The following is a 13,106-nucleotide window of genomic DNA, read 5'->3' as shown; positions in this document are numbered from 1 at the left end:
TATATATATTAGTCGTGGTCTGAATACTATTAAATAAAATTTACAAAGAAATATGAAGAATTTAAATAGAAATAATTAAAAATATTGAAATATTTGGCGCCCTACGAAAGTAAGTTGGGCGCCAAAACATAGAAATAGTGGCGCCCAACGCAACATTCCTTTGATCTTTTAACGATTTATTTTTTTATGTTAGGTATCAAATACTCGTATATTTTCAAAGTAAATTAGAAGCTTATACTCAAAAGAAATAATATCACAGAAATACTTAATTTCTAACAGCATTTAAATAAAAATAATGAAAACAATAATAAATAAAATCTCATAATATAAATAGTAGCAAACGTAAAGATTTTGTATACACTATATCTAAGTTAAATGTATTTGAACGGCAATTATCACGTTGAATTCCTTCCATCTAATACTATCAATAAATATTTTGTTTATTTATTATACTATTAATTATCTAAATTTAGGCATGTGTGCACCACGATGAATTTAAATCACTGTTTAGTGTTGGCCGTAATTCACATATCGGTTCCGTAATTTATTAATTTCAAAATTAATATGCGATGGGATTTGCAGGTCTTACGTTATAATTACCGGACCATTTGCTAATGGACTATTGCGAGTTATATTTATTGATTAAACCAGGAAGAAATAATCGATAATTACAATTAGCCAGCCTAATTAATTATAATTATTTAGTGGCTCAACTCCCCAGTCTGCATACTTTTGGCGAGGCAATATATTTAAATAAATTGTGATGGTAGGTTGAGTGACCCAATTTGACGAAATTAAACAGTAATTTGTGTTAAACAAAGGGCATTTTACATAAATAATTTATAAATTATGCGGTGGGTTTATCAGTTCCGGTGCTAACACAACTAAAAATTGGCATTCCTTGATAAACTGTTCCGTATACTGTAATCTAAGTGTAATTGAAATAATGCACAATAATTTTCTTTAAATTTATGCGGCTTCTTTCGACTTTCAAGTTTATAACGTGCTGACTTCGTAATTCATGTTCGAGTTTTAATTTAAAACGGTTATGGGTTATCGTGAAAAACACTTAAAAATATTTTTTATACGTGGAACACGTTTTGTTTCTGCACCGCACAAAATACACACACATACATTACATACATAATTACAATGAGTAGGACAGGAATTAACATCCCGACTATTAATAGTATTATTAGATACGACTAATTTCAAAGTAAGATTATTTAAATGCGTACAATTTCAAATAAATATTTAAAACACCTCATAAATTATGCATGTGCTCCTTTTACGACTTGAACTTATTCACATCTTCAGTCGTGAGAAAAACTGGCGGGGTTTTCGAAGTTTTTACTCACACTATTCGAGGTATTATCGATGTTCGGGGTGTTAAAGCTTTGGTGGTTAATTTATGTATTACAACATTGGTTTACAAGTCATGGAATATTAGTAAATTATGCATCAAACGATATTTTAATTCATTTTAATCAAAAGAAACAGAAATGTAGTCGTAGAGTTTAAATTTCATGATTTTCAGTCGCTTAGCTTAATCAATTACAAGCATCTTAAGCTCTATCAGAGATAGAAATAAAAAAGGTAGTCAGAGCTGAGAACACTGTCAAAGCTTTACCAACACATGACTGAAATGAAAGGAAGTAATCAAAGCTTCAGAAATTTGTACGAGAAAATCTGTTAGGAAAGTTTAAAAGTTTATTGATAGTAATTTTAATATTTTATTTGAAAATTTTATGAGGATCAAATGTTTCTGTTTATTTTTGATATAAATTTTTATTGCGTCTTCCAGGCTTAAATTAAATTTCATTATAGTTTATGTTCTACATAAATATTTTGATTTATTTGATTTACAATATTACATTCAGGTTGATTGTAAATTTCGATGGGAAGTTGTCGTTTATTCCATACACACACGCCTAGAACATTTACATTTGGTATGAACTAAAATCGATTTTTTTAAACAAATATCACAAAATGCGGGTTATCTTTTACAATTCGTATTCAAACATGTGTCCACGTCGTGTACGTCAAAAGAAATGCAAAGATTTATAAAATAGAAACGGTGCCTGCAACCTGTAAATTTATTATTTGGCCATGTTTGACGGGAGTTTTCGTGTCTGCGTATTGAAATTATGTGGGAGTGGAATTATAATATTTTCTTGATTGTTGCTGATCTATACTTAGAACACGGCTCTGTCTGAATTCTAAAATTAAACGTTTTATCTTTGTAAAAGTTGTTTATCAATTAAATAATCAAAAGTGAGCTGGGATGTCGGTGGACAGATTGGGGCCAACAATTATTCCATTATGTTCCTTTTAATTAATTGATTCAATTAGTACATCAAAAAAATTATACATTTAGAAACTATGCGAATTCCTTTATTTATTGTTATAAATAAAATTAATTTTAAACAGACTATCGTAATTATGGAAGCTATTTCAAAATTATAATATTATTATAATATTTGAACACTTAAAAATAATTAATGAGTTAAGATTTGATAAGAAATACTTTTCTGACCACCACTGTATATTAGGAATAATTTTTATAATTTATTAAATGTAGCAATGTCATAAATTATATTTTGAAAATGAATACATTACAATAGGCACATACAACATTAAATCAAATTACTAGTCGTAAATTTAATTAATAATAATTACTTAATTAAAGGTAACAGGCACATAACTAAAGTATTTATAACTGAATGAATTAACTACTATATATTCAAACAGAATAATAACAATATTAAGAATGAAATATTTTTATTTTGATCTAATATTGAACATTATAGATAAGTTAAGTTGAATTTATAAGTATGTAAATAGAAGGAACGTTAATTCAATAGTTAGACTGCATTCAATAAAACACAAACAATTTATTGGTATTAAATTGGATGGAATGTACGATTCGTAAATCTTAGTAAATTTAATTTGAGTTTTTCGAAAGTTTTTATTTCATTATGTGGAAACAAATAATTGAGTAAAAGTTTGGCCCTTGAATTGATTTATTTATTACTTGAGTATTTTTGTCCAAGGTTTATTATTAGGAAATGTTATTTTTTTCTTAAATTATATATACTTTAACATACAAACTTTGATGTTAATTTAATTCATTGACGAAAACATATTGAAAAGAAAATATGCCTTCTTGATCTTTCTTTGAGATATTTTTAGTCCGCTGACGATTCTACCGCTGACAACTTTATTAAGTAGAAACTACAGAAAAATTTAAAAATACAATCAACAAAAACCGGACCCGAGGAAATCTGCTTGTCGTGCAATCGCCGAAAGTGAAAACATTGTCGCCAGCCCCATTTCCCCCCCATTTTCTTGCGTAGTTTTCCTAGATAGGTCAACCTAATATCTCTATAAATCCGGGCGCAAAAAATCAATGGCGATGACACTACGTTCTCTGGGGAAATAACATAATATTCCAGAAAAGTGTTTCGGCAGGGAAATTGTTTGTCGTCAACTAATTACTTAAGAATTTCCCCCAACCACAATTAAAATCTGATTTACTGATTTAATAATAATTTTACATGTTATTGTTGATAAGCGAAACAATTCACAGTACTACACAATTTATGTGTTAAGATATCTTACTAGTCATGGTTTTATAATACATAAGTATATTAAGATAACACTTTTTCCTAATTCAAATACAAATATTTTGACATCAATAATACTCGTATTTAAATGTTTACGATAGTTGGTGATAAGATACTGCTGCGTTTCAATCCAAACTAGAGCACAATATCGGCAGTACTGTTAAAAAAATGTTAATGTTACGTGCCAAAATGTACTAAACATGCACTTTTCATTAGTCATAAAATTGTTATTGATAATAGAGAAATCGAAAACCTTTAATAACACAGTGGAAGCTAAACCGAGAAATATTAACCATCACATTTTATTTAATTTGACATGTTATGAATATAATTCTAAATTTCTCGTTTTAAATAAATAAATAAAAAAATCTTTGATATGTTATTGTGTGTAATTTATATGTTTTATATATTTTGAGTATTTTATATAATTCATCTATTTTATATATTTTTTATGCTTTATATAGCACTTTTATAAAATTCAAATAAATTTCAGTTTCAAGACTATTTTTCAAACTAATCATAACAGGTTTATAAATATAGGAAATTTTTAGATTCAATAAAACATAAACGTCTTTTCTTGTGCATTTATTTGAAATCCTATACTTGTTTCCCTCCATTAAGTTATACTTGTGGGATTTCCAATAGATGATTATGCTGTTGTCCAAAATTTCGGTTTTCGATGAGATATCAGAATGTTGATAAAAGGCGACAGCTAACAAATATTTGTCAACCCTGGCAAGGGAAAAATTGTCTGCCACAGATAAATTAAGGTTGATCTTAAAAGAGTTACTGTGATATAGATTTCCTGATTTCCCCAGAACAATTATCTATACTCTAAAATTGCTTAAAATGTGAGAAGAATAATTCATTGAAAAATTGAACTTTTCAATTCTAATATATTTTAAATAACTTACTCATTTATATTCATATTTTTAGTGAAGGCGATTACACCCACAAGTTGTAGATAAAACTTATCACAAAAGACTTTCCCAGAACCTTTAGAATTTATATTCATAAAATACACATCAAGTAAGTTAATTATTTTAGTTTTTACTTAAGAAACAGGTTTGAACACATCTTCCTGTATTGTTACAAGTTTTTATGTAAAACTGACTTTGATTATTGGTATATTCCTGGTTTAGAATGTTATGTTCTGTTATATATTAAATTCAAACTTGACATGAATTGAAATTTTAATAATTAATGTTTCAGTAATCAGTAACTGCGTATAGTAAAATGGCCTTGCATTTTGTAAACGAGACGTGTTTTTAGATTACAGCTGATCAATTGGTTGAACCTGGATTCTGGTTGCATCCGATTATATGTTATATTAATTTGACTAACGTTGATTTATTAAATATTGTCACAAACTTTACGTATTTTATCAGAAACAATTAATTTACATGTGAGGTTAGTCGTCTAGTATTACGCCATATAGTTTATCTATATGGAAGATTAATTATTAGGAGATATGAGCTATTAACATTTCCACTTTCACCTCATTTGTCGTTACAACATTTCAAAAAACTGTTCTATTACTTCGATAAAAAGAATACATGAATTCTTTATTTAACTTAAAATTTGAAATCATTGGAAATTTTGGTAAATCATTTATTAATAAAATTAAAAGGTGTCCAAGGTTGGATCCTTGAGACACTCCAGAGGATGTCATGTAGAATTTTGACTAAAATACTTGTGACAGACAGTTAAGAAATCAGTCAATCCAAGAAAGTTTAATTTGTTGATACTGACTAATCTTTGGAATAATCTGTATAAATAACATCGTTTTAACCACATTTGTACCTTTAATTTGACACATACTAAGTAAATACTTACATAAGTTAGTGAATGTTAAACGATGTTGTATGAATCAGTGCTGTTTGGGAGACAGATAAGATGGAATTTGGTCTGTTGTTAAGGATGTTATCTGAACAACCCGATTATAAAATTTTTAAAATAATCTTTTATATGCTAAACATTCCTGATACTTCAATTTACGGATGCTTACTAATCTCTATGTAATTTCTCTAAATTCCCAGAAATAAACACGATTTAATCTAAGCAAAACAAAATTATAATTTGTGTTGTAAACTCTCTGAAACTCATGTGCTAAATTAAGTAAATCATATTAATTTTTTTTCAAAATAAATCAAAATTAAAACAGCTTATTTAATTACAATTAAGTTAATTATGGAAGAGGATAAGGATCTAGGAAATACCGCTGCGCAATCGTAAATTACGTTTCAGCAGGTCTGACCGTGCCCGTTCAAAAATTCATTTCATAATCTCGACTTATCAAGCGCCCTTCACGTGTGCCGTAACTTGATATTTTACTAATTGACTTTGGCCTTAACCGTTTCCCCTTAACGAATATTTGAGCTTTTAAAACAACCTTTTTACCTTCAAAGCCAAGCTCAAGCTTTTATTTTTATTCGGGGAATTACATTACTAATTTAACTATAGTTAAATTGATAACCATGAAGTTGTTTCCTTTGTGCACAAATAAGTTGTGTGGTGTAAAAGTCAATATAAATGTGGTGATTTAAATTTTAAGTCGTTCCAAAATAAGATAATTTAAACCGTAATAAACATCGTTCAAAAGCTGTCAGACAATTTCATTCTTTGTTGTCGGCATCAGCGATAGAGCACGGGATTAAAACATAAATTTGAAAACGGACAATATTTCAACATCCAGATAATCGTGGAATGGCGGAAAGCAATTTAAATAAATTTGTGAAAAAATGTCTGAATCTTACTTTATTGTTGCATCACTTTGATAAAACGTTAACCTAAAATGATTAGAATCAGGAACTATTAAAAACCACATCCTATATTTTCTAAAATGTTTATTATTGTTGATAAAAATTTGAGCTTACCATACAAAGGTTTGTGGTATCCATATCAATATTCATATTTGATAAATTGATATCTGAACCGGGACTGTTTAAAAACAAATGCCCATTAATCGTACTACATGAATAATAATGGCTCCATAAAGTAATAACATAATGGAGTTTTTACTATGCTCAACTAAAAGCCTCTTTAACCTTCTCCTTCTATTGTTTGGCAATTTTTTACTTACTTACATTAACAAATTCTGCAGTATTATTACTTATAATTAGACTGAAATGTAAAAAATAAACAAATATCTTAAACTTTTTCTTACTGGGATAATTTTTTTGTTTGAATGAAAAGAATATTAAAGAAGTTAAATTGAAAAGCTTCAAAACTTCTGTCACTTCAAAAGCTTCTTTTTATTCATCCTTGTATTCTTTTTTTTCTGTTATTTTCAGCATCCCCTTCTTTTTTCCGTTTGTTTTCAGAATCATTATCTGAACTCTTCATCCACTCATTCATTTGGAATATTTCCAATTCTTTATTCTTCTTTGATGATAACTTCTCAGCTTCCCCATCATCTTGTTCTAATTCTAATTAATTTGCCTCGTCTCCTTTGAGCTTCTTCTGAAAATTAATTGATCTCAAGTTTCTGAAGAAGATTGAAGAATAAAAATGTGTGGTAACAAAGCAATTAGTTCAGCCTGTAATAGAGGAAAAGAAGGCGCCAAAATTAAATTCATCCAATTTCTTTTGGCAATCCATTGAGTTTATAAGGAAATATTGTCAGTTTTCAAATTAATATTTTAATCCTGCGCTCCGCCACGGCGCTGAACAAAGGATGAACTTGTTAACTTCTGAACGGTGTTTATTAGAGTCTAATTTATTAAACTTTAAAATATGACGCGAATTCAAATTTATTGAGAAAGTTCACCGAGTTCTGTAACGTCTTCCAAAGGAAATTGTGCCTAAATTTTTCATTAATCCATTGCTGGTTTTTTTTATTTTAAAACGTTCCAGTTCGTAAACTGTAGACATAAATTGATTCCTTTAATCTCACATTCCGATAACAAACAAGCGAACTCAAAATAATGCACTGCTCCTTTCCGACTGTACATTTCATAAACGCAAAACATTATTTCCGTTTACGAGTGATAAAGCATAAATATTTATATGATATTACGTACGTTTTCAGATTTAAAGCACAAACACAATCTCAATCGAAACTGCTCGTATTTGCAATTCAATACAATGGTTTATTGTTTTAATGCCACCGATTCAGTTTTCATCCCGACCTGAATGAACGCTTCTCAAAGTGATGAGTTTACTTTTTCTTATTGATTTACCATAAAATTAATTGGTGAAAGCAAATTATGGATTTAAGATAATCTTCATCGAAGTATTAACATTTATTAGCACTCTAATATTGGGTAAATATTGAAAATTACAGACGCAGCTTTAGGACTTTGGGACGAAGAAAAAGTTTTATTAACGAATGTTTTAATTTTGGCACGGTTTATGTTGGGCCGAATTAATTTTAATGTTTAATGCGGGTCGCTGGAAAAGTTTTTAATTGATTAATTAGGAAAACAAACCAAAACTGTTATTTTAATTATAATTACCATTTAATTTTGCACATAAATTAGACAATAAAAATGATCCCAAACATTGAATTTTAAGTTTTTTATTCTTATAAAAAGCCCCTTCTGGAACACCATTATGAATGAGAGAAAAAGGCACATAAATCGAATTTGAAGCTTGTGAAATTGCTAAAAATGTACAACCATCAATCCAAATTAACAGATGTTTTTTAAATTCAATAAAATCTTGTTCGTATAATGTATGATCGATATATATTCTTAAATAAATGTACATTTACACTTATTTTATATATATTTAATAACTTTTTCAGTTATGGAAGTTCTACTGTATTTTAATGTTTCAGGCAGATGGCAGGTAAAAGAAATTTTACAGTTCTAGAGTTAATGAAGTTTTCTTAGATTTAAGACCACAAAAAATTTCTGACAAGTCTGTCAAAAGAGAACATTGGCTTTATTATATTAGTACTTTTATTATTTTGGAGTTTAAGGGAAGCTGAACCTTCCAGATGTGGCCATATCTGATATTAAATTTGAATCTTATTCCTGGATCTAATGGGGCATATTCTCCAGTTCATTCTACACTCTCCAATCGTTACTTCTGAAAAAAACAATGACTGTGGCATTTTCTAAATAATTTGCTGAAAATTGAAGTTTATTAAACATTTTTATATCATATAATCATCATCATAAAACCTAAACACAATTCAAACATGTGAAATTAGTTGAAAGTATGTTTATATTTTTAGAATTTTTATACACCTACGTGCGTTGTACGAAAAAGTTTCCAAACTTCTGAAAAGTAGTTTATTTCCTGAAATTGGCTAACTTATAAAAACATATAAAAGTAAGAAAAATATTGACAAACCTGGCCACGCCAAAATGTGATTTTGGTGCTTCCGTAGGTTCAGAGATAAACTTTTAACAGTAATTTAAAACGTTTATCTATTGGCTGCATATTTACCATTCGTTCAGGCTTTTAAATACGCCTGGGGTATTATTAAACAAGTAATTTTCACATTCTACATGTTTGTGTAATGTTTTATGGCCAGTCAACAGGAAGAAGACCCAAATGGCTATATCCGAACATATTTATGTAGATTCATGTAAATTTCAGTCGAAATTCAAAACAAGCTTGTAGATAAGAGTCGGTTAAGTTCATTTTAGTTGCCTTTGCTTCCATTTATTATTCCGTTGCCCCACAATTTTTTTAAAAACAAAGCGGAACACTTAGTGGAGTTTTGAAAATTTAATTTAATTTTGACACAATTCGTTGTTGTTGTTGTTTTTCATTTAATAAACATAACATGATTGGTGTGCCCTAGGCTAAAATTAGTTTACATGTTACAGTTGTGTTTGTAAATATAATAGTGGTTTATTTCTGTATATTTATCGGACACATGTAAATTAACCATTTGCACCAATTTCAACAATTAAAATAGTGTAACGTTTTCGGCACATTATCATATAAATAACATCATTAATACAAATTATATTATAATTATCGGTCCTAGGAGGTTTTTACATTCGAATGGAAAAACTTCCAAATATAGTGTATGGAATGGTAGATAATTTTCCACAAATTATCACGCTTATCAAAAATTTATTGTGCGTGTGCGGAAATTTGTAAACGTGACTACTAAATGATGAAATCAAGATAACATCTAGTGAATATTTAATCTACGTATAGGAAACATTACACTAATTATTTATTAATATCTTTAATAATTTAAAAAATATTAATAACTATATTTTCCCCATATTTATTTGATTAATTATTTAATAAAACATTATTTTTATTTGATTAAAGACTGCTGTAAAGGGTTTGTAATAGATACGAATATAATATTAAGTGGGAAATTTGTTGTATATAAACAGATTTAGTTTTGGCATTTGAAGTAATTGCAAGTACACCTTCGGTGTGTTCTCTGGGGGCAAATAAAGCGCGTAGCATATGTGTATAGTAGCTATGTTTTCATTCAAAGTCTCGTACATAACAAACGCCACAAAGGATGTAATTTATATTCGTAGCTGTGTTTCGTTTTAGTCCTGTTATGATTACACACAATTACGACTGAAATTTTGATGGTTCAAATATATTTGCGCAGGTATTATTGCTACATAAATTATAAAACGAACATTACAGGCATGACTAGACTTACATCCTTAACTTCCCTTCTAGCTATAGATTTAATTTAATGAACGTCATTAGTTGAGTCGTTATTGGGCAAAGTGTTAATTTCCCATAGCTCCAATCCTAATTAAGAAATTCTTCAATAATTAGAATCATCGTATATGTGTGGCGACCAATTAACAGGAAATTAGTGGAGAAATTAGAAGCATTATTGTTCCCATGTGTAAAGATTGATTATATTTATGTCACACTTCTTATTGATTCAATTGATTTTTGTTGTTGAAGGTGGTAACATAACATTAATGGCAATAAATATGCAACTACTCATCGTTACGGTTAAGTTGTTAGTTCTGGATTACTCAGATTTAGCTGAAGTCTGAAAATTACATGTCCCAATTGAGCCGTATATCCACCGATTGAGTTAAACATGGCTGATTACAATAACCATTATGTGGGACCGATGAGTTAGTACATTAGTGGATTAAAATATTATTGGCACATATCCCATAATTCGTAATATGGGGTATGACGCAGAATATTTAGATTAGTGACATTAAGTTAATGTATATTAAATATAATTATTATACTACCAATTATTAGTAAATGTCAACATCTGGCATATTGTTTTTATACATATGTGTAAAAATCAATGAACATTCATCACAATATTATATGGCTTTAGACCATACTCAGGAGACAGTCTAATTATACTTCACATTCTTCAGTTATCTTCGCAGAATCGTTGGCCCAGGAACCTGCTGTAGGTTTTCTGTATTATTTTATAATTAAATTATTTTAAAATTAAAGAGGGGACATTTTTTAAATTAATATGTTTGTATATGTAGATCATTTATTGTAAATTTCTCGCACTGCAGCTTTTAACGTTTCTTTTTTCTTTCCTTTTCTTGATTTATTTATCTTTCCATATATACGACAAGTTCCGACCGATGGTGTCATTGATGGATGTCTCGTTTTCCAAGTTTTAAAAGATTTTCTTATGGTCTCATGTTCTGTGGCATGTTATTTAAATATTAGGAGATGAACACTCTTTTTATTCTTTATGACAAAATTCTTTTCATGAGATAATATTAAAAAGTTTTAGGAAGAAAAAATAATATAATAAAATAAATTGAGGAAATTACTAAAACATTATTATAAATGATAAATAATTCAGTGTAACCCTTACAAAAAATGAAAGATCCGAATCCTGGCAAAATGTACATGATTGAACCTTGAATATAGAATGAAACTTTTCTTCTTGTAAAAGGTCCATTGTAAACTTGAACGATATTCCAGAATATTGATCAAAAATATATTACCTACGGTCGACATAATAGTGAATGATTATATGAATATCGACTGACACTCCAAATTAATTACCTTATTGAACACGGTGATATTTTATTAAAACTCTAATTAGTTTATGCAATAGTTGATTAATTGTTGTTCAAATTCAATTAGCAGGGACTGTCCACCTAAATGATAATTTCACAGGATCAACAATGACAAAATGTCACTAGTTTTCTGGACTTACCTGTATTTGATTCGTAATTAGTCCTAAAACAAAAGCAAAACTTAGTTACTCAATGTTTATCACTTAATTCCTTTAAGTCTGATTAATAGAGAGTGTGCCCACCTACTCGTCTTAAATTAATTTCAGTTACACCTAATTTCCAACTGGTCTTGAAACGTAAATCACATTTATTTAATGTCCTCAGCAAATACTAATAATACGTGTTTATTGCTTCGTTTATTTTACATTACCCCGTCGGATTTTCTTTGACTCAGGGCTCAAAATATGATTACAAAGGAGCTTACCGTACTTCAGAAACCGAAAACTGGTGTACAACCTTTTCTAAAGTTTTCCAATAAATTTATTTGGCTTTCGTTTGCGAACTTATCCAAATATTCGGTGGAAGTTTTAATAAGTACTTTCGTTGCGATATAAGCTTAAATTGCACATAATAAATCCCGAAAAAGATCGAAGGTCGGGCGTTATTCGGGAATGTTCAGGAATCAATGGGGTTTGTAGCATTTTAAGTGGGATTAATAGTCTAGCTCGCATATTTACCTTGATAAATGTATTGATTAATCCTTGAGGCTTCTGCATAATCAGAAAATTAGACATGTTTGCACAGTAATCAGCCGCAGTCTCTAAAACCACTTGTCCACTTAATTTTTAGGATTATCATTAAACAATCACTATTAACTACAATTTAATTAAATGTTATCCTAAACAAACACGCAAAATGGATTATGACAATTAATGGAATAACTAATTAAATTCTATAAACATCTAAATAACACATTTTAAAGACATTTTACAATTTAATAATGTGGTTAAAACTTTTTACATCTTAGTTTAGTTAAACAGTTTTATTTGTTTTAAAAGTTTCCCTCAACTAACTTAATGTGTAATGTACTCGTATTGGTTTTGACACAATTTTCTGTTATCACTGAAACAAGTGTAATACACCGTAACCAAAATTGATAAATATACGTCATGAAATCATCTAAAACTAGTTGTGGGATGTTCGAGTCAGACATCTTTTACTAATATTTGTTTTTAATAACATAAAACAAGTAATAAACTTTTCTAATGGTGATTACTCAAGTGTTGCCTTGAATTATTAAAATTATTTTGAAATAATTAAGTTAATTATGCATTTTGCCACTTTTACCACAATTTTTTAATTCTAATATGAAAAACTTTGTTTAAAAATTTAATTTGTTTGAAAATATATTATTTTTGAACACTGATTTATAAATATTTGAATGAATTTAATAAAAAATAAACCGTAAATCGATTGTGGACTGTTATATAAATTATATTAAATGTTTGGATATTTTTATTAACATAATATTTAAATATTTATTAATCAAACAAAGCTTATAATATATTATAATAACCTA

At 28.5% G+C, this 13,106-nt stretch overlaps 1 protein-coding gene and 1 long non-coding RNA gene across 4 annotated transcripts in view; one reads left to right on the top strand and one right to left on the bottom strand.

The window, feature by feature from the left end:
- Positions 1-13,106, top strand: part of LOC109594324 (high affinity cGMP-specific 3',5'-cyclic phosphodiesterase 9A) — a 72,857-nt gene that overhangs the window by 1,910 nt on the left and 57,841 nt on the right. The window lies entirely within an intron of this gene.
- LOC126265308 (uncharacterized) overlaps positions 11,726-13,106 on the bottom strand; it is a 37,315-nt gene continuing 35,934 nt past the window's right edge. The window contains exon 3 of the long non-coding RNA XR_007547826.1: positions 11,726-11,750. This is a non-coding gene — a long non-coding RNA (uncharacterized LOC126265308). The remainder of the gene's footprint in view (positions 11,751-13,106) is intronic.

Source organism: Aethina tumida, chromosome 4, assembly GCF_024364675.1.
Source record: "Aethina tumida isolate Nest 87 chromosome 4, icAetTumi1.1, whole genome shotgun sequence".
Lineage (NCBI taxonomy): Eukaryota > Metazoa > Arthropoda > Insecta > Coleoptera > Nitidulidae > Aethina > Aethina tumida.
This window is presented reverse-complemented; position numbering and strand designations above follow the sequence as displayed.